Below are 23,094 nucleotides of genomic sequence, written 5' to 3'. Positions count from 1 at the left end.
TGAATCAGGTTTTGTCTGCAAAAACTAGGCAAATGGATATTACTGGGAAGAATAAAATGTAATTAATAGTGACTGAGCAGAAAGCTAACATATATAGCCAGTTATGACAGAGATCCTGATAAAAAGTTAAATGTGAAATCGGCCGATCAGGTGACAAGAAGATTGGTGATAGGAATCAGCTGTAAAAATCCTTATCGGAGCATCCCTAGTTTGGTTCATGGTCCAACTCCTTTATGAAGGATTTTATTAAAAGTCTATGGAAGAAATGAATGGGGAAAATACTTCTGGAACCAAGATGGCTGAAGAAGTGGGCAGACACTGTGGCGCTCTGTATTTTTATTAAAAAAAATGCAATTAAATTCCAAGTAGTAATTTGAAATAGCTCTTAAAATAACAGTGTATAAATGTAAAATTGACCAAAAGCTGGGGTACGGTTCATGTGAACTCCGCTACGGTTCGCTGCTGATATGAACATAATCGTACCAAATGGCGGAAGTGAATCGCTTGTGATGACATATAATTTGCATCTTTGCAGGCTCACGATCACAATTATTCTGGTATATTGCATTTCTCATACCTGCTTGTGTCCAAATACTCTGCCTTCAGAGAGCAGCTCACATTTTTCACATCTCTTGCAGCATTTATGTTTTGTTTTGAATTTTGTATATCTTTTTCAATGACGTATGGATCTGTGGATCTCGTCATTGGACAAACAGAACGAGGTAAACCAAACTTTTACTCTCAACAAGCAGTGAAAGGAACTTTTGTGCTGATAACTTATTTTCCACTATACTACTCAATCACTGGTGAGTGAAATCTGAACATTTACTAGCTCGTGGATAATCAAAGACATTTTTATTTACATAGCGTGTCATTTGGTTGAAACTAAAAGCAAACCATTCAGCACCGTTATATTATTGCATAGAACATTCCTATCCTGGCTTAAAAAAGGACATTTCATTTTCCACAAATGTGCATAAAATAAATAATAAAAAGTTTCAGTCGGTCCATATTCTCAAATGTTAAGTCAAAAGTAAAATGAGGGGGGAAAATGCTTCAATTGACAGTTCACATGGTGTTACACTTGCACTGATTCCTACTACTCCAGACTCAAGCGTCATAATAACAGGGAAATACCACATTATTTTCTATTCAGTAAAGTTGTATGTAGAGTAGAAATATTCACAGGTGTTCGGCTGAACTCGGTGGTGAAGCGGCTCAGACTATGAGCCCAGGTCAGGGGTTGTTCAAACAGACGATACACAACAGACTGAAATCGAACGCAAGGGTCTCGAGACACAAATTTCGAAATTGAACATCTTTCTTGACAAAGCATTTAAACAACTCACTGCTTAATCTGAGAAACGCTTATAAGAGAGCAAGACGCAATGGCCAAAGACCTCCACCAATTGTGAGGGGCTGTTCACACCAAACGCTTTTGCAACCATCCATTTGTTTTTCTATGTAAGCACACGCAAGACGAGCATCTTTGTTTCCTTTTCCATCCATTCCTTTCCTAATTAAAAAGAACTTCAAAAGTATATTGAGACCCCTGCTTTCTGTTAAACTGTATTTGTTTGTTGTGTCTGGGCTTGTTTAGGTCAAGAATGTGATCGATATGAAGTCATCATATTACAGTGAGGATAAAAAATTGAATTGAAATCAGATGCGTTTCTGACTTATACGTTGCATGAAGACATTAATTTGCTTTCTCACAAAACTAGCTTTCAATATGCAACTTAGCTGGCTAACGAATGCATAAATACGAGCAGCTGGATATAAACTAATGCAAATAGATGGAAACAATTGTGACATTTATACATTTGGGTAGGACGTGTATTGCGTGTATTTTTTGTACATTGTTCAGCTCGAGGTTAGCTTTAATGTTAGGGTCCTCTCGGCCTCGTCGGCAAACATACTGCTGCTCTCTAATAATGCAGCATCTAGTCAACAAATTAATACATGTATACATAACTTTTCGTTGTTGATGTTTAAATCCGCCTCTGAAGTGTTCTGCTCCATGCAAAGTGCAGTCTCGCATGTCAAAACAAATACCACAAGGCACAAACGAAGTGCCGCTCTCATTCTGTATAACGACAGCGGGCCCTTCCCAGCTGTTCCAGCACCAGACTCAATGGGGAAAAACTATCAGTGTGGATTTTTGACGATATCTGATCGCAAAACCGATATATCGGTCAACCTCTATTATAGAGTGTTGGCACATAAAGTGAAAGATCAATCTTGGGATTTAAGAATCAATATCGAGATCGTTCAAACCAATCAATTTTTTTTTCCCAGCCCTAGACACCACTGAAGCATTGTGCAAACGGCATGATAACAGGCGGCATTACGGAACAGCCTGAAGATCATCGGATAGACCTGGCAGTAATCCGCCTGTGTCCTGCATACTGTTTTAGCCCTGCAGTACATTAGAGGACAGACGAGTATCAGATGAGTAACCTCATATTGACTAGCTGTGTGCTTGAGAGCACGCTGTAACGACTCGCCGCTTTATTACCTACCCACCTCCGCCGGATCAAAGCAGGAGGGCAGAGGTCATTATCCTGGATAAATCTGCTTTCTTTTTTTCCCCTTCAGCAGTCGCATTCTCCTGCCTGACAGACTCTTCTCATTGCGAAGTCAGACAGTGCAGAAAATTAGACGTTTCACTTATTTTGAGAATGGCCAGAGAATATATTGCAACTGTTACAGCTCTGGAAATTGCTGAAGTAGGATTGCAGGCTGGCTTTCTTTTGTTATCTGGTCTCCGAAGCCACAGGCGACGGGACTTGCCAAAGTGTGGCAAGCTTTGTGGCTGTCCTCGGATGATTAGCATTCCAAAACGCAGTCTGCAGCCCTGCTAACGATGTCTCTCTAACCTACAACTGCACTGCAATCCAGACAAGATTGTCTACTACATTGCAACGGTGTCATACCTTACTTACACTGTCCTAACCAAATGCAAAGCGATAAAAAGGCGCTCAATTAAAGGTAGCTCTTCCATGTTAATCAGATTTCTTGTCCTAACCAGCCGCGACTGCAGCAAGCAAAAGACAACAGGACATTTGTCAATCGCTTGGTTTCTATACAGTACAACAGGCTGGTTCCAGAAGTAAAAATCCCATAAATTTTCTCCATAGGGGAATTCATTTTTTAATGAGAACTTTTATAAATTAAAGACAGACCAACTATATACTCTGAGATTGTTTATCGATGGTATGTGCTGCTGTTGAAGCCATCAGTCTACATTATTTCACCTAAAAACGTGTTTAATAGCAGAATATTTAATGCTGAAAAACAAAACTACCCATGAACTTCAAGGGAAATGATCCACCAATCAAAGAATCTCAGCTAACAAAGCGTACCAAACAAGCCCTGCAGCGACCACCCACTCTCATGATGCAATCAAGTGTTCCTACACTCACAAACCACTTATATATTTAGATATATCTGAATATTTTGCATTAAAATAAAAATGTATTGTTCAAATACATATAATCAACAGCTTAAATCAATTGATTATATTTTTCCATAGTTTTTCATTCTACTATATTATTCTCAAAGCTGATGGTTACTGAGACTCAAGCATGACTACTGTGTGCATTTTCTGTTTCTCTTTTTGATTTGTAACTAGTAGCACCTAATAAACAAGCAAGACATTTTTTCTTGAGCAAATAGTTTTCCTAGAAATGTATGTCCACATATGTGGACAGTGAGAGTAAGTTGTGAAATGTTAAATAATACCAAGCTATAGAAGTCCAATTTTGTTCATCAAATTGTTTGTTTAAAGTAGTGTTGTCTATTCAAGTTTTTGAGATGTTACAGACATTACATTAGAAATTAGCTTAATTAAATCTGATTCAAAGTAATGGCCAGCATCATCCAATCACTGCCAACCATGTTAAAATAAAATTATAAATTCTGAATCGTTGTAATTATTATCATTGTCCCATGTCTGCCAAACATGTTGAGTGGTCCAAACATCATCTGCAGCCTGAAACTGAACTTTTATGACTTTTATGACATTTATATGACAATGTGTACTGTAGTGGACTGAATACATACATTTTCATTTTTGTGGTTTTAAATCTGCATCTGAAGTGTTCCTCTCCATGCAGAATGTAGTCTCACGTGTCAAAACAAAAACCACAAGGCATCAGTGAAGTGTCGCTCTCATACTGTATAATGACAGCGGACCCTTCCCAGCTGCTCCAGCACTGGACGCAACAGGGAAAAACTATCGGTGTGGATTTTTACTGATCGTTCCAGAAATCTGTTATTGGTGCCGATTAATCGGCAAAACCGATATATCGGTCAACCTCTAGTGCTGTCTGTCTGTACTGGTCTGAGAACAGTTCGAAATGTACATTATTTTCATCCTAACTCCCCATAAACCCTTTTTGGCTTTTGGATGAACCTGTTTATTCTCAATGTGATAATGCACAGTAAATCTAGGAATGCATTTACTAATATGAATTAATAGAACCGTATTGCACAGAGATAACAAAATAAAATATAACAAAATGTATATTTAAATTAAGTAAAATGACCCATAAATGTTAGTTAATAATAATAATAATAATAAATAATTTTCAACATTAACACATGGCTTTTAAACTTTTGAAGGAGTTCGGTCCCAATTTCCACGTATATGTGGACATGTTTATCAGCGAGCTGAAGCGGGAAAAAGAAAGCTGTTTTGAAAACGTTTATTTTTGCCTTTCCATTCGTTGGGACTAGTGTCACAGAAATTACATTAGCTTCATGTCTTGTACCTTTGTCTTTCTGTCCAATTTTCAAATATTTGTTGCTTTAATTAAGTGTATTATGTTACCTTGTAGCTGGTTGGTGTGATTTATGGCTTGGAACTCTTTTATGAAGGATTTTATGAAATCCCTATGTGAAAAATATTCCCGAAACCAAGACTTAAAAAAAATAAAAGTGTCAGCTCTCATTGGGCCAAATTCTCTTTCCCCGCAACACTACATTAACCATATGAATTTGTTCTTATCGGCTGTTATGGTGCGGCGTAACTCGTTATTTTTGCGTTCAGTGTGGGCAGACAGATTGCTTGTTGCTGAAATCCTATCGCATCGTGTCTGGTTCGGACAAGATGTAATGGTGCATGGTGCCAGCCAGGCCATCGTCGTCCTCATCCACATGTAAAGCTCTCCTTCAAAGGCTTTGTTAATAAAAGAGACGACTCGCAAAAGCACATCTAACAGGATTAAAGGAGGAAAGATGATTTTGCAGCCCATCATTTCAAAGACTCTGTGTGAGTAGTAAATTCCACTTTCAGAGGTGTATAGGGGGTGGTAATGGACGTCGGGAGATGGACTACTGCACTAGGAGAGTTGGGGTGGAAGGGAGCACTCAACTGTGGGGTCAGGTAGCTCTCTCTTTTAAGAGCATCTGCCGTTTGCACTGAAAATTGATGTTCTGCGTTCACCCTGTATGTTTGGATACATAGGAATAGCTTTGATCTATTTGGGACGGCTGGGCTTTTTTTGACCACTCACGCCAAATTGCTTCTATAGGGACTTTGGTCCGAGGATTGTTTATTCGGCTGTAACACAGAGAAAGGTAAAGGCTCTTTGTCTTTGATATCAACGTGCAAGGGTTGCAGGGGTTACCCCGTAGTACCTTTCCACCAGCTGCTAGGAATCATGGGATTGCAAGTTAAAGGGGTGCTCATTTAGATGATGAGCAGCTAATGGTTTCTCTTTTTTGTCCAATCACGTAGCTCAGCTATAGAGCGGAACATTCTGGTTCCTGAAGTAAAAATACGGTTGTTAACATTAACTTATGAACCTTTAAAGACAGGCCTACCATGAGCTCCGGGGTTGTTAATCAATGGTATATCTGGAAGCCTTCAGTTTATTTCAACTTAATTTTTACCAAATCGTTTTTAGTGGAATTTCTGGTCAGCAACTACACTACCCATGATCCAGCAGAGAAAGATCTGCAAATCAGGGTATCACGGCTAACAAAGTGCACTAAATGAACTCTGTAGCGACTGGCTATGTCCATAATCCAAATGTATTGCTTTTATAAATGTATTTTATATATATAATATATATATATATATATATATATATATATATATATATATATATATATATATATATATATATATATATATATATAATATATATATATATTTTTTTTTACAGTTTTTAATTAAATAACATAATTCACAAATCTTTATTGGATTGTAGTATATGTCCTCATTAAAGGTTAAAGGAAACGCTGTTTGTTTGGAGGCGTGCAGTCTTGTGGAACACGCGTATGTATCTTGTATGTATCTCGTATGTCCAATGCGGAAGTTAGCGCAAGTTCCGCACACGAGGTGTTAAGGACAAACTTATTAATATTATACCCATTCCCAAACCCCTTATCTAAACCTAACCAATCAGTAGAGTGTGTAACATGATAGGAAGCGGTTGTGTGTTACAGAAGCAAGTGATTGTCGCGTATTAGATGGAAACGATGTCCAGCGACGTCATTGGCTGTACTGAAAGTCGTAGAGTGCAGTCGCACAATATCATACGAATTAGCCAAATGTAGAAAAGTCGTATGAATCCTGACGATTTCGCCGTGAAAGTGTGTTGTTAACTTTCCACCTGTTTAATACTATTAAACATGAAAATAATATGTACAAGAAGTCAATTTCAGAAGTCATACGTATTAGTAAACATGCACAGTAATTCCCCTGACAACGGATCGCGATCTGTGAACATGACGCAAAGAGGAACGACATAAGCCAGCGATTTCGTGCCAAATCTGACCCGACAGCTCAAAATATAAATAATTTTTATAGGCTTACCGAAATGAATCGGGGTAACTCTGTTTATGTGGTTAATCAATAGTGGCAATTTGTTCATTTTTATTTCTCCCCTTTTCTCCCTAATTTGGAATGCCCAATTCCAATGCGCTCTAAGTCCTCGTGGTGGCGTAGTGACTTGCCTCAATCCGGGTGGCGGAGGACGAATATCAGTTGCCTCTGCGTCTGAGACCGTCAATCTGCACACCTTATCACGTGGCTTGTTGAGCGTTAGGGCGGAAACATAGCACGTGTGGAGGCTTCACGCTATTCTCCGCGGCATCCACGCACAACTCACTACGTGCCCCACCGAGAGCGAGAACCACATTATAGAGAACACAAAGAGATTACCCCATGTGACTCTTCCCACCCTAGCAACTGGGCTAAATTGGTTGTTAGGAGACCTGGCTGGAGTCACTCAGCGACTCGAACTTGCGACTCACGTATTATTTGTAGACTAATTTTGCATACCAAAATAAATACATTTTGACCTGTCCCTCCTTTTCTTTAAAAAAAGCAAAGATCTGGGTTAGATTGAGGCAGTGAATGGGGCAATCCTAAACGTATTCATACTCACCGTTTCAAGATTATAGCCTCATGATTTTAAAAAGTATGATTTTAATGTGATAAAATCACTTCTGAACATTTTCTTAGGCAAATGTTTTTACAACTTTGTTGCCGTAACGTTCACTTCCATTATAAGTGCCTCACTCTAACGTCAACTTTTTAAGAAAATGAGGGATAAGTTGTAATTATTTTTGTGGTTATTAACAGGACTGAGAACCATTGGGAGAACCAGGACTTTTCTCAGTGGGCAGACCACAAAACGGGGCCGAACGGGTAATGATATGCTCAAACGGACCGCGACACCCCTTTTTGGGCCAGCGATGCAACCCGGTTTTTCTTCCCAGTTTCCTCTCATTTTTCCTGATGCAATTTTTTTTGGGGCATTATGGACATTTTTGTTTATTTACTCCAGTTCACTAGTTAAGCACAGGGACTTGACTGTGTTTTAATAAATGAAGGTGTGAGGTGTAGTTCCCCCACCCCAATCCACCTCTTATTTTTGGTTGACTGTGTTGACAGCTGGTATAGATAAAGAGGATTAGATGCTGTTCAATGTCTTGTAATACACACTCTCAAATACACTACTGTGTTGGCGTTTGGCCACCTGAAAAAAGCTTAGACACACTATGGCAGTTCAAACATCAGTCTGCACAGTGTCTTTTTTTTATAAAAGGAGTTTCAACTTTTTTTTTTATCAGGCTCAGACGGCACTCACAAAAAGAAATATATTTGTATTGACAGCTCTGAATATTTCTAATCTAACGGTGCATAAACTTTGCCATCCATCCTTCTTTTGATAAATCTTGCCATCAATGGAGTTTTCTGACCTCTCAATGGAATCTAAATGCCATTTTCAAAGATTTGCGGTTCACTCTTGATAGTAAACAAGCTTGTCAAGCATTATGGAGAGACTCATGGTAGCTTAAAGTGTTAGTTTAACCAAACATTATAAGTCTATCATCATCTCACCCTCAGTAAAATGAAATACAAATATCTAATGGAATGAGATATGGACAGTAAAACATGTACAACCCTACAATAACAAAAACTAGAACCGGATACAACGACAAGGTTGTGCTGCCTTGAGTCATTGTAGATGCAGGAAAACCGGACATGTTGTCAAAATGAATCTTTCCTGTGGTCTCATCTGCCATGTCAGTTGCCGTCTAATCTTTCCATCAGTGAAGCGCCTGGCTCTGACGCAGGTCTTCCACCGTTCTGCCCTGCCACAAGGCAACTCTCCAAACAGGCTTGTTTCCATCGAAGCTGGCCACGAGAGAAAAGCGCTCTAGGTCATCATTCACACCCTCCATATGGCGCACCTCTACATGTGAGGATGTGAAGGCACAGTTTATCAATATAAGGACAAAAAGAGGGCAAGAGGGGGGTTGGTGAGGAAGAAAGCATGTATGTGTGAAATCTCTATAATGTGCTTAATGGCAATCTTGTTGACTGAACAACAGAATTCGACAAGATCGTGATGGGTAAATGAGTTGTGTTGCTGTTATCTGCTTAGGAGTTCCTGTTTTTGTAAAATGGGTATTAGCGTTTGTTGATTTGCTTAAGTGTTGGTATCAAAACCCTGGGATGTAAATCAGATGGGAATCGTAAGAAATGTAACTATTAATAGTTTTAAGAAGGACTCCTTAACACAATTACTGTTCCTTAATGCTTCCATTAACGAATATTTTTAGTACATTTGACAACCAGAACCGATTCTTGTGTGTAAACAAACTTTTTAGTTTAGTTAAATAATTAAAAAATGACTAATTACAACAAATGTGTCAATGTGTTTAACTACAAATTGTCATGTAAAAAAACATCCAGTAATTTCTCCAATTTAGCCTATATATCACAAGTCTTAATTACACATAATAATAATAATAATAATAAAACAGTTCTTGGACATGACGGAATGAATGAGTTGCGGTTAAATATGTTTTTCATTCACCGAGAGTTAGAGTTAGCTGGAGTAAATGCTTGGCTACATAGTAAAGGCCACCTAATATACCTAATGAGTTTTTACAAAGTGTTACTTATAAATTATAATTAAGCCATCATTTATTTCATATTGCCATTTTTATGCTTATTACCGATATGCCAATGGTTTTAATTTGGTCAATTATTGGCAGAGAAATATCATCAGCAAATACATCAGTGCATCCCTACTAAAAAAGATCAGTTTGATAAGAGACATTCAAAAGAACAGACTCCGAGCCATTCATTCAGGAATCAGACTACACTGGTTGCACTGTTTGTTTCACGCTGTAGACTCAAAAGAACTGACTCATAAGAGTCATTTGTTGGGTTCTCGGCTCCCAACCCAATTTTTTTCCCTCCCCCCTTTTTTTCCCCCCAATTTAGAATGCCCAATTCCTCAAAGTTCTCAATCAGGGTGGCGGAGGATGAAACTCAGTTGCCTCCGCATCTGAGACAGTCAATCTGCGCATCTTATCATGTGCCTTGTTGAGCGCGTTACCTCGGAGTCATAGCACGTGTGGAGGTTTCACGCTATTCTTCGCGGCATCCACGCACAACTTCCCATGTGCCCCATCTTCGCGGCATCCACGCACAATTTCCCATGTACCCCACCGAGAGCGAACCACATTATAGCGACCACGAGGAGGTTACCCCGTGTGACTCTACCCTCCCTAGCAACCGGTCAATACTTGTTGAGCTACCCTATTTTTGACACTTGGGCTTCTTTTGTTGTTCAGTTGTTAATTTGCTTAGTAGTACGCCACAGCTTTTGAGTCTGATTTGAATCAAAGGCAAATCGATCTACGACAACTCAATTCTGCTTTAGATAAAACCGCAAGTGTATTTAGTCCTTTTCCTTAACCTTCCCCCATCAAGCTAAACCGACCCTGGTCTGGTGAGTTGCTACGTTTTGGAGCGCCAATACTGGATGTAGGATTGCAAGAAGCACTTTTTGCAGTAATGAGCTGTTCCTCAGGTTTCTCCTTAGGCTGTGCCAGTGTTGGCTGGTTAGTGTGGAGTGGACACAACTGAGCAAGGTCACTCGGGTTAATGGATTCTGTGTTCTCAGTGACAGAAACACTGTGGGCCCTGATAGATGCCTCATTAGCTCTGCGTCTTTATCCTGCCTCTCTGACCACCTTGTGTGAGTGAACAAAGCAGATTGTGAAGTGAAAGAATCTGTTTGTTGCCATGTTGTGCAACCGAGACTTAAAAAGCAGCAGACACAGACTGTGTGTCTCCAGGATTTTTCATAATAATCAACTAATTTACTGATTGACATTGGTTCAAATGGCTTGTTCGTTCTTGCTTATTGTTGATGAAGACATACATACACCTTTGCAAATAGTTCACATGGCATCATAGAGCTGGGCATGTATGAGTTTTAGCTTGTTTTGTTTCACAATTGACATAAAAAGCACCCCTTTGAAATGAAGCCAATGAAAGCCAAACATTTTTTTGAAACTTTGTGAAATTAATTTCTCACCTGGATAAAAGTGCAGTATTTCTCGACAATAGCACCACCCCAGAAAAGGGACCTGCATTAACTTGCATTCTCAAGTGCTTTCTAAGTATCCCTGACAAAATCAAGCCCATCCAGGCTGAACCAAGACAGATTTGTCACACTAATGCTTTTAGCACTTTGAATTTTCTGGGTGAGAACAAAGGTGACTCCAGTTCAGGATCCATGTTGCCCCTTAGCCCTGGCTGGCTTGATGACAGAGGGAGCGCAGGGACAGTGACTTGTGTCATGAGGGAAAGCGGCTCTCCAGTGGACTAGAAAGGCTAAGCCAGCGCCACCTCTCTGTCTGCCCGTCACGGACAAGAGAGCCAACAGGGTGTCGGGTTTGTCTGACCCTTCACCCCCCGGCCTTCATCGCGAACTGTCTACTGTATAATCCGAGAGGTGTAGAGACCGTCAAACGGTGTCACACACAGTCGTCCCATCTGACAAGCTACTGAAAAGCTAACCGCATGGCCAGCTTGCTGACTTATCATACTCCTTTTTCCTCCTAGTCTGCGCTGATGCTAAAGCTGTTGCCCAATCCATAACCATTCCTTGTGTTTTCACAGAAAAAGAAAGCAGATCTGGGCTTTAAAAGTGAAAATCCTGTCATCATGTTGTTCCAAATGTGCATGTCTGTCTGTCTTCTGTGGAAAACTAAAGGTGATAGGCAGTATGTTAGTCTCATTCACTTTCATGGCATCTTTTCCATACAATGAAAGTGAATGGTGACTGAGACTATCATTCTGCTGAACATCATGTATTTCTGCTCCACAGAGGAAAGTCTTGCTTTTTAAATGGCCTAATGGAATATTCCAGGTTCAATACAAGTTATAAACCAACACAATTTGTGGCATAATGTTGATTACCACCAAAAAATATTTTACATTTCCCACTTTTCTTAAAAAAAAAAGAAGCAATCTAGGTTAAAGTGAGCACTTACAATGGAAGTGAATGGGGCCAATCTGTAAACGTAAAAATACTCACGGTTTCAAAAGTATAGTCACAAGACATAAACAATATGTGTTAACTGTTAACATTATTTTAGTGTGATAAAATCACGTACTAACCTTTTCTGTGCAAAGTGATATCCAATTTTAAAACTACATAATAGCGTAAACCCTAAAATGACTTTTAAAACAACGGTTTAAACAACTTTACAGCTCAAATAATACACAAGTTTGAACAGAAGTTCAGTTGTAAGTGCCACATCGATTTTTGCTTTTTTAATCCCCTTTTTCTCCCCAATATGGAATGCCCAATTCCCACTACTTAGTAGGTCCTCATGGTGGCCGTTACTCACCTCAATCCAGGTGGCGGAACACAAGTCTCAGTTGCCTCCGCTTCTGAGACCGTCAATCCACACATCTTATCATGTGACTCGTTGTGCATGACACCGCGGAGACTCGCAGCATGTGGAGGCTCATGCTACTCTCCGCGATCCACGCACAACTCACCACATGCCCCATTGAGAGCGAAAACAACTAACAGTGACAACTAGGATGTTACCACCCGATGTGATTCTACCCTCCCTAGCAACCGGGCCAATTTGGTTGCTTAGGTGACCTGGCTGGAGTCACTCCCCCCCTGGATTCAAACTAAATTTCTGTCGATTAAGTTCAACTTGTATTGAACCCGGCATATTCCTTTAAAAGTGATTTATTTTTAATTCAGAGTCACCATCGCGCCAACCAAACAGTCCTTGTAGACCATATGCTTTTTTTTTATGCATAATGTTTACTGCATGTCGTAAAAATTTTGTTAAAATAAGTACGGTGTTTTTTCCAGTTTTCACTATTTAACACAATGAAGAATGATATTTATTCATTTTCATTTAGATGCATGAATATACAACAATACCTGAAAATAAAATGCTTTTTTTACCTATACATATACATTTACTAAAATGTTTTATTTTATGAAACAGGGTGTGCAAATCTGCAATTAATTTTTTGGAAAACTTTTGAATGTTTATTAGAATATTTAATTATTATTGTGGGATAAATCACATTTATTCAAGTTTATTATTATAATATTGTACTTAAACTGAATTATTATTTTTTTGAGGATTAGATTTTTAGTTTTATACAATAGTGACATATTTATATCGTATTTACTTCTCCTTCATCTGGATCCTTTATTTTGTCGGACAATTTGAAAGTGCAGTGTGTGTGTTATTGACACTTTATTAGTAGTAATTGACAAGTTTCCACAGGTTTTCTGGAGAAACGCTGTCATCTCCTTTTCTTTAATACTTTGGCGTGTTTTTAGATTTGAATACTAACTTTTACACCTTAGCCAAATACATTTAAACTCCGTTTTTCACAATATGCTTGGGGTAGTTGTCCATTTGGAAGACCCATTTGTGACCAAGCTTTAACTTCATGGCTGATGTCTTGAGATGTTGCTTCAATATATCCACATACATTTCCTTCCTCATGATGCCATCTATTTTGTGAAGTGCACCAGTCCCCCCTGCAGCAAAGCACCCCAACAACATGATGCTGACACCCCCATGCTTCACGGTTGGGATGGTGTTCATCGGGTTGTAAGCCTCACCCTTTTTCCTCCAAACATAACGATGGTCATTATGGCCAAAGAGTTAAATTTTTGTTTCATCAGACCAGAGGACATTTCTCCAAAAAGAAAGGTCTTTGTCCCCATGTGCACTTGCAAACTGTAGTCTGGCTTTTTTATGGTGGTTCTGGAGCAGCGGCTTCTTCCTTGCTGAGCAGCCTTTCAGGTTATGTCAATATAGGACTCGTTTTACTGTGGATATAGATACTTGTCTACCTGTTTCCTCCAGCATCTTCACAAGGTCCTTTGCTGTTGTTCTGGGATTGATTTGCTCTTTTCACACCAAATTATGTTAATCTCTAGGAGACAGAATGAATCTCCTTCCTGAGCGGTATGACGGCTGCGTGGTCCCATGGTGTTTATACTTGCGTACTTCAGGCGTTTGGAAATATCTCCTAAGGATGAATCGATCTTGTGGAGGTCCATAATTTTTTTTCTGAGGTCTTGGCTGATTTCTTTTGATTTTCCATGATGTCCAGCAAAGATTCACTGAGTTTGAAGTAGGGATGTGCAGGAGTAGTCGAATACTTGAGTATTCATTCTGCAATAATTATTCGAATAGTAAAAATATGTCTGTCAAACAATTGTTGGAGAAATTACTCGTGTCATGCACAAAGTAGATGTTCTAAACGACTTGCCAAAACTATAGTTTGCTATTATTAAATCTGTGGAGTGGTTAAAAAATGAGTTTTAATGGCTTCAACCTAAGTGGATGTAACATTTCTGACTTCAACTGTACATATGTTTTTCTGCGAATGTGCGAACCTGTAGAACTTTGCTTTCACAATGCATGTGAACTGCTTTGAGTCCGCTGGGTTCCCTTTCACCTCTAATCTCAGATCACACTGTGTTTGTAGACAACTTGAATGTGCAGCATCGTAGATCTGTAAGAGAGGTAGACAGACCGCAGAATTTGTATGTAGCTTAAGGGGGTGTGGGCTTGTTTGTCAGACTGAAATGGTGAGTCAGTGCAGGGGTGGGACACACTGACACAAACCCTAGCAGCATTGCAACTGACCTGTTCATCTGATGTTGTCTTACCACATACACAAACAGTCCCTTGCTCCTCTTGCAGGCTCATGCAGTCATCAAAGCAATGCAAGACTTGACCACAACACACCCACGACCTGAGAAAACAGAGGTACAGTGCTGTCGTCAAATGACCTCTCTGACTAACGGTTTGTCATTGTTTTGTGTTATTCCATGCATGTTATTCTTGAAATGGTAGTGGGATGTTCTTCCTGTCTTCTGAGAAATGGGTTCCCCTTCTTCCACTATAATCTGATTAGTGGGTTGGACATATGACCCTGCACTGGAGTCACGCACCTGCCACCGCATGGACCAGCATACCTTCCAAATAAAGCCTGTTCAGCTGGACATTTACTGTCATTGCTAGGCTAGATAAATGGACAACAAGTTAAAGGAATATTCCAGGTTCAATGCTAGTTGGGCTCAATCGACAGCATTTGTGGCATAATGTTGATCCCCCAAAAAACTATTTTGATTTGAATCTCCTTTTCTACCTAAAAAAAAGCAAAAATCAAGTTTGGAACCTAACAATAAATATAGACTTCACTTCTATACAGTAAGTGCTACTATTTAAAAAGCATTTGATTTATGGGGCAGGTCTTTGCACAGGTTTTTACCAAACCCCCGCATAGATGCTGCAAGAGCCTATTTGTTAAATTCTTCAACATTTACAGTCTTTGTTGAAGTAAAATATTTCATAATGTATGATTGCCCCTTTCAATATTTATATATTTACACATTTGTTACGCATACTACTTTACAGCATTTTGTTACATGTTTGTTTATATGCATAATTTGTACGCATACGTTTTTACATTGATCATATAACGGGTGCAATAATGTTACTGTGTCTTTAAGAGTAACGGCAGTTCAGCGAGACAGTGTTTACGGCTGGGTGAATATTAATGGCAGTGTAGTTGCGCAGTTTTACCTCATCAGTGCAATGTGTGATTAGTTTGAGATCTTTAAAAAAATATATTTTTTCAAATACATATATTCATATATATATGCACAAGCAGGCATTAAGAATTACTAAAGAATTCAGAAACAAAGGAATTTTTTTTTTCAGTTGACCAACAGCATATTAATCAACTTTCATAACTTTTGAATGTACTGTAGTTTGAACTAATAATCTGTTAAACAATATATAACCCAAAAATTCTATATGGAACCTTTTTAACCCTAAAGGGTTCTTTGAGCCAAGTGGAAATGTTATTTATAGAACCTTTTTTGTTTTGTTTTAAAATATTTTTTTAATTTGTATTCGTTTTATTGCCAGAAGAATGTTTAATGGATTTGCAAATTGAATAGTTCATATACTATATCACTAAGAAAGTGAAATAACCACATAAAAAGACATTTATGTATTAAGGTAAGCATTTTTAATAGTTTGTATTTACAACAATAATTTCATAATGCAATGGTTATGAGAATTGACTTATAAATCCACATGTTTGTAAAAATAAGTAAAAAGTTAACATTATAGTCATAAGTAAGAATAATAAACAAGTAAAAAATGACCTATGAAAAGCTGTTAAACTGTTTTAGCACTGGGCAAACTGAGAGAGGTCTTTTGGATACAACAAATTAAACAAAACTTCACTTCAGCCATCTCCATGTCATCAGTTTGATGCCGACTCTGAGGGGTCTGGACATCATATGCAAGATTAGGTTGAGGATGGATGTGCTGATACTTGTAAGTTTGGGAAACATTTAATATACCTGCTGTGAGTACGCAGAGTAATTAAAAACAAAGAAATTGTTATCGCTCTAATTTACATCTTGTGTTGTGTTGGTCAAACTAGCAATGCTGTAAGAGCCACTGCAAACAGAAATTCACCATTATTTAGTATCATAAAAACCTTGATGCAATATAAAATAATGAGAAATAATAGAAAAATATGAAACTTTTATGCCATTGTTTTAAAGTCAGATGTCCCCTTTGACTTCCACATCTCATGGGTGTGATGAAGTCGATGGCCAGAACTTCAGACGTGATCTCTGAGTTCGGTGAAGGCCTTTGCTAAAACTCATGTTAAATGACAAATTGAAACATTTCCATCACTTCCTCTCTTTGACTTTGGACATTTGACATATTCACACACTTGAATAGAGCTTGATTAATCTCTTAATTAAGTTGCAGTTGGCTTAATTCGATGCAGTGATGTGCTTTTGGAAATTTGTTTAGTTTTTCCCCATGTTTTCTGGATGCAAAGAAATTTTATTATAACATAATCTGGTATCAGGATTACTAGTCAATCCACAACAGTGATTTTAATGATTCAAGTGTGAAATTACTAACCTCCTGGCAGAGAATATCGCAGACCTGCACGAAACAGAATTGTGGATATGTATTCTTTGTGCTTGCTGAAATAAACATAAAAATAAATGTCATAAATAACAAAGATTTAGAAAATAACATAAAATTTGTCAAATTAATTTATATTTCTTAGTTACCAGGGTAATGATGCCCTCAAGCTTTCAGCTCAACTGACTTTCCGTGACCATTAAAATTTGAAACGGGACGCTGATGCGTTTTGATCAGTTTAAGCTTGTGGCTTAAATGTGCCTTTGCTCTATGTAGACGGGAAAAACAACACCACACGCTCAAGTTGTTTGCTGTTTATGATGAACACAATTTTGTGAATCTCTTGTTGAATTATGAATAAAGAATAGACTATACTATATATATATATATATATATATAAATAGACTGTATATTAATACTAAGATAAACATGTCTTCTAAAAGAGAAAGGACATTGGATCTTGTCATTTATCCTTTTCTAATGAAACCCAAAGCTGTAGAAGTAGATTTTTCTGCAGTATGAATTGCAAAAGTAATGTAGTGTTCAAAACGTTTTATAAACAAAACTTTCAATAATGTAATTTATGCATATACATACAGAAATAGAATGCATACTCACATTAGGCAATTGTCAACCCAAAGAACCTTGTTGTGCTTTTGTTCTAATGTGTAAATCTTTGTAAATAGAACCTTTTTGGCATAAAGGGTTCTTTGGAGTGGAGTATAGAACACTAGGGTTCTAAATAGAACCCCAAAGAACCTTTTTTTTTCTAAGAGTGTACTTTTTCAGTGACTCTCACGTGAGTGCCATATTTTTAAAACATTGACGGATAATTGAAACGCTGTCTGTCATTTTGACATAAAAAACAAGCAAGAAACTCAGATTAAACCAATTTCACATGGTATATCTGCCTATGCTGCTTCACTATCTTTCTGCCTCTGCGGTCACATGAGAAAGAAAGGTCGAAAGAGATGGCTTGTCTGCACGAGCGCTGTCTCAGGTATATTAGATTGAGAAAACAGCACTTTTGATGCAAAAATACTAGTATAAACACTTTTAAAAGTATTTTCTATATAATAAATGCATTAGGAGGTTTTTATTCTGATGGTACTTTAGAAGTTAAAATAATTTTCCACATTCGAACGCAGGAATATTCACTCGCAAAAACTCGCACTTTAGAGCCCTGCGTTATGAAATTAAAATGTATCTTTTAGATCACCTCTATGTGGACACACATTCCATGGAACGTGTCAAAGAAAAGTGAACTAGCATAATGTGGACTGATTTACATGTACAAATATTTATTGTACAAGTTCTCAAATTCAAATCTACAAGCTCTCGAGATTGCATCAATTTCACTTTCACTAGTTTCACTCGTCTGTAGCCATGCTGTAAAATGGAGAATGGTGTGAAAGCGGCCCGCGGTAGAGTTCAAGCAATATCATAATTGACGTTGTTAAATGCAATGTAAAGTGTAAATCTGGCATATCATGATGGTGACACCGTGATCGAGACACCTCAGGACCCACTGGAGCCAAATAAGGTCAATTTCCTTGAGACACAACATGCAGTGAAAGTATCTCAATGCTAAAGTACTTCTCTACTACACAACTTAATCACTGGCGAGTGAAATCTGAATGTTTACTAGATAGTAGCTAATAACAGACTTTTTTTTTTAATGCTTGGCGCCAAATGCGGTCACATATTTGAGTGATTTTTCTCAATGTAGAAGGCTGAAATATCATTCTTTCTTTTGTTCATCTAGTGAAAAATTGGAAAACATGTCTTGCATTAAACATTTTGAATCAACTTTGCTAAAATGGCTGTGTGGTTGAAATCTGGTTCCTCTGATAAATAAAAATCACATGTCATTTCAGAGCAAATACATAACTATCAAGATATATGTTGAATATGTCATATGAGCTTGACACAACATGAGGGTGAGTAAAGGGTTCGGTTGAGTTGTCAGGGGACAGATGTTGTTTTTTCTGTTTGTTGCTGAACATCGCAGTGAATGAAACAACTAAATGAGTTTAAAGGAGAATTGTGCAATGAGCCACAAATATCTTAAAGGTGTGGACAAGCATAACAGCTTTACAACTTTTCTGACTTTTTTTTTTTTTTTCTGATCGTGGGTGTGATGGTTCTTTGTGGTGTTGAGTTAGTTTCACAACAGTACTGACAAAGTCTTATGTGTACACTCAGCCCTGGTGCCATGAGCTGTCTATTTGAAGAGTCTTGTCGTGATTGCAGCTAGTCATCAGCTAGGGAGCGTCTTTATGCAAGCGTGTTTGCTGCCTTGAGCGTGAGTAGGGTTCATCACGTTCTTTGAAATAAAAACACACACAAACCTTGCTCGTTTTCTATTCCATTGTCTCATATCGAGAGGCCACCCACTCATCCATAGGAAGTCTTACATTATGAGAAGATTTGAGTGCTGGAAGCACAGGCAGTGAAAACACTGCCAATAGAGTAATATCTCCACTATGATCGCAGAAGCTCTTTTACTGCCCTGCAGAAGCCACACGGCAGGCATGTCTTTCTGATAACGGAGAAGTGGGGCTGCTGTTGGTCGGCAGAGAGCTGTCTCTGTGCAAGCCTCCATGGAGTGGCTCTGTCACCATTCATCATCCAAACCATCAGTCAGTCAACTTGTTTTTCCTTTTACACCAGTGAGAGAAAGACACTGCTGTGTGCAAAATGAGTCATGTTGCAGTGGAGAGAGAGAGAGAGAGAGAGACATGGAGCAGCTGAGTATTGAAGTCAGACAAGTTTATCTAGCGGAGGCCCTTGAACGAACCAGCCAGCTCTGCCTTTGTAAAGGACAGTCAGAAGCGTAAGTCAATAAAGAAAAATCAATACAATATGACGCCATTTGCAGTGGCCACTGCTCAATTCAAACAAGCTCGACTGGGGGAAATGGGTTTTGGAGCAATGAGGCTCTTGCTCTTATAGACCATTCACTGATGCCCATGAAGGAATCTGATATCAGCCAAATGAATGTGCTCCATTGTGCTCTTCCACTCAGCAGTTTCTTGCCTCCAAGAATGGCAATACAACTTGATTGCTCAGCTTATAATCTATAAAGACTGGTACATTTCAGCCAAGTTCTTCCATTACTCAAGTTTGCTTAGGAATGCGCATTTACCAGTGTTAATTTCATCAAGGAAAGTACTGATGAAAATATTCATTGATTAAAGTTTTTTTTTTACTTTGTCAAAGATAACGAGGACGAGGTGAAAAAGACGCATTATGACAATAATCAAACGGTTCTACTTACAACATACTGTTGACGAAAATGTAAAGAAAGAAATTATAAAGCGGAACAGTGCCCGCCCAATTTTTCTGCCGTCTGTGTTCCGGGAGTATATTTCCCATTATTATTGTTTTCCCATAGACATTTCATAAAAGATTTGTAAGCCATGAACCAAACCAACCAGCTCCGAGGTAAATCAAAATAACAGGAAAAGGAAAAGTATTTGAAAGTCGTACAAGACGACAAAGGTTTTGTGGGCTTCGTTGGCCACGGTTCTCTGATTGGTGAAGTTTTTTCTGCTGTACCATGGGTATTGTAGTTGTTTGCCATGTAAATTCTGCTATCAAACATGATTTTTTAACAATAATGTTGAAATAACACAGACTGATGGCTTCAAAAGGAGCATAAACCATCAATGAACAACCTCGGAGCTCATGGTAGGTCTATCTTTTAAATGTTTCTAAGTTATCATTAAAAAATTAAATAGTCTATGGAATAAATTAATGGGATTTTTACTTTCGGAACCAGACTGTTGCGCTCTGTACCTGAATTAATTCACGGGCTAGCCAGAATGTAAATATACAGTTACCTTAAAAACGTGTTAAACGTCAAGCAACAACAGAGTAACATTTCAATATATTCATTAAATGTTATTATTTCAGTACCTCAGGTTTTAAGTGCAGTTTATTAAAGTAAATTAAAGTTTTTTAAAAATCTTTAATATGTTTGATACATGTTTAAATAATTTTAAGCAGTTTATAAACTTTTCAAAATCATTGAATCATCTGTTCTTAAAGCTTGGTCTGTTACAATGTAACATCAATATGTCATTTTGAAGATTATCCTCAACTAAAATACAAAGTAACAATTTTGTCAACTAAAATGATATGCCATTATACTCCGACTAAAATTAATGAATGTGACTATTAAATATTGAGTAAATTTATAGGCCATTTTCGTCAAAAGACAGAAATTACGACTAAAATACACTGTGAAAATGATCATTGTTTTATCTGCACAGCAATACACTGATTACTCTAAAAGATTTAGCTTGTTTTAAAAAATCTGACTGCGTAAGAAACCCACGTTTAAGTGAGGTTTGAAATAATGAAATGGATTTTGACGTCAAAACGTAACTCAACACTTGCACACTTTGAGTAAGCAGGTAAAAATGCAGGTAAAGGTGTTTACAAGCAGTGCAAAATCAGGGAAATTTGCGAAATTCCGAACAGTTTATGCATAAACCGTTTATGACCTTACAAGGACTAAAGGCGACACATTGCTCGCTTATGAAGTATATTTAGTGTAAAAATGTTAAACGTGCTCATTGTAAAAAGTGTAGAGGTTTATTGATGTGCTTATTAGGCTAATTGTTAGCTTGCCTAGTCATTATTCGCAAGGAATGTCTTGTTGGAATAAACACTAACTCTCGAGTGCAAGTGTTTCCACAAGGAAAGTCTTTACGAGAGGTTTGATTGGCATTGGAGAACCCCCAAGACACTCACACATATGCAAACTTAGGGCAGGAGAGAAAGCAGAGGCTTGCATGATAGTTTTATGGTTAAGAGGTAAGCCTCTACCATGCTCCAAGACAACTCTGTGGCGACAAGCTTTTCCCTCCAGCTTTAGACCCAAAGAGACGATGGTATAAAAAGAAGGGAGGAGCACTGTGTAGTTTGACCTAGAGAGAACCCTGATGGGCTGTTCCATTGCATGGCTACATACCTACTCTGGCGTGGCACCCTGCCACACCGCCAGACACAAACAAATGCACAAACTGCTCTCAGATGTCTTATGAAACATGGATACTCCTTACGTTCCACGCTGATGATGTCATAGTAACTTTTGGAATTTATTCTACTGCTTGTTACATTTACAAAATCTACTTTTCTTTGTACCTTGTTTTGCCAGAAAATCAACTGCCTCTACCTTTTAGTAAACTCTTGAAGTAGCCTACTTGACCTTTAACTCAAATTGTCTGATTAATTGGATGCTGAAATGGTGACGAATGTTAAAAAACTACTGAATATCCAACATCTGGTTTTAGTCGGCTAGTAGGTGTATAGACCAGAACAAGGCTGCCTGCAAAACCGGTTGTGCTGTACTTTCTCTTTGTTTTAGATTAATTTATTTAAAGGGAGGTGTCGGACCGGCTCCTACATGCGCTCTCAAGGCCTGTGTGTGTTTAAGAAATTCAAACAGCACCAAACATGGGCCTGGACACTGAACAAATAAAGCTGACCTACAAGGTGGCATCAACTGCACACACAAACACAAGCGTGATTACCCTCGCCTCGTGGCTATTCTGAGCCACCAAGCTTCCCTCTCCCAAAAACAACTCATCTATATCTATGTACCAACACTGACATGGAAAAATATGCAAACGTAACTTGAATCCCAGAGTCTTTGTGGCGTGCTCAACCTGCGTCACTCAATCTGCACCAAGGCCTAAAGGCAAAGCGAGATTATTAGAGAATGAGGGAGCTCTGAAGAATGTAATGGAATTTGCTTTTCTGTCTGGCTCTATGTCTCTAGAAGTAATACAATTTTGATTTTCAAAATAGTGTTGTGCTCACTCAAATGTTTTTATCTCTTGGTGGTTGTTTGCTGCCCTGAGGGTAACGCATTGAATGTATTATCAGTTTATCTCTGCTTAAAACTGACCCAGAACTCCAGCTTTAATTGAAAAGTCACAATACTTAACGGCGAACGTATTTACATGCTTTTTGCCGGAGTGCAGTGGCACAGAAATGGTGCTCTCAAAAACAGCAAATCCGCATCCTTTGAAGCATTTATTGCACTTGCACTCTTAAACACCTAATATTCTTTCAGCTATTAATAAATTGCAAGGTTGTTATTTGTTTTTTATCTTCCTGATCTCTCAGGTAAGAGATACGATTGTGTTCTTCACAGCTCAGAATCTGTAGGCGTACAATTTATTGCAGTTTCCCATTTTCCTTGATTTGCTTGCAGGCGTTCTGTTGTCTTTCTCTCATTTTATATTCACAATGATCTTCATTACTCTCTTCTAGCTTACAGTTTTAACTCCG

At 38.3% G+C, this 23,094-nt stretch overlaps 1 protein-coding gene across 3 annotated transcripts in view; it reads left to right on the top strand.

Moving 5' to 3' along the window:
- The window catches only part of LOC127636619 (zinc finger MIZ domain-containing protein 2-like), a 61,580-nt gene that overhangs the window by 6,449 nt on the left and 32,037 nt on the right, over positions 1-23,094 (top strand). The window contains exon 2 of one of the 3 annotated variants that reach the window (XM_052117266.1): positions 14,527-14,592. The exons of 1 other annotated variant lie outside the window; for it this stretch is intronic. The gene's annotated coding sequence lies outside the window, so the exon portion shown is untranslated. One more of the 3 variants, XM_052117267.1, reaches the window with a different exon arrangement.

The sequence above is a fragment of the Xyrauchen texanus genome, chromosome 44 (assembly GCF_025860055.1).
Source record: "Xyrauchen texanus isolate HMW12.3.18 chromosome 44, RBS_HiC_50CHRs, whole genome shotgun sequence".
Taxonomy (NCBI): domain Eukaryota; kingdom Metazoa; phylum Chordata; class Actinopteri; order Cypriniformes; family Catostomidae; genus Xyrauchen; species Xyrauchen texanus.
This window is presented reverse-complemented; position numbering and strand designations above follow the sequence as displayed.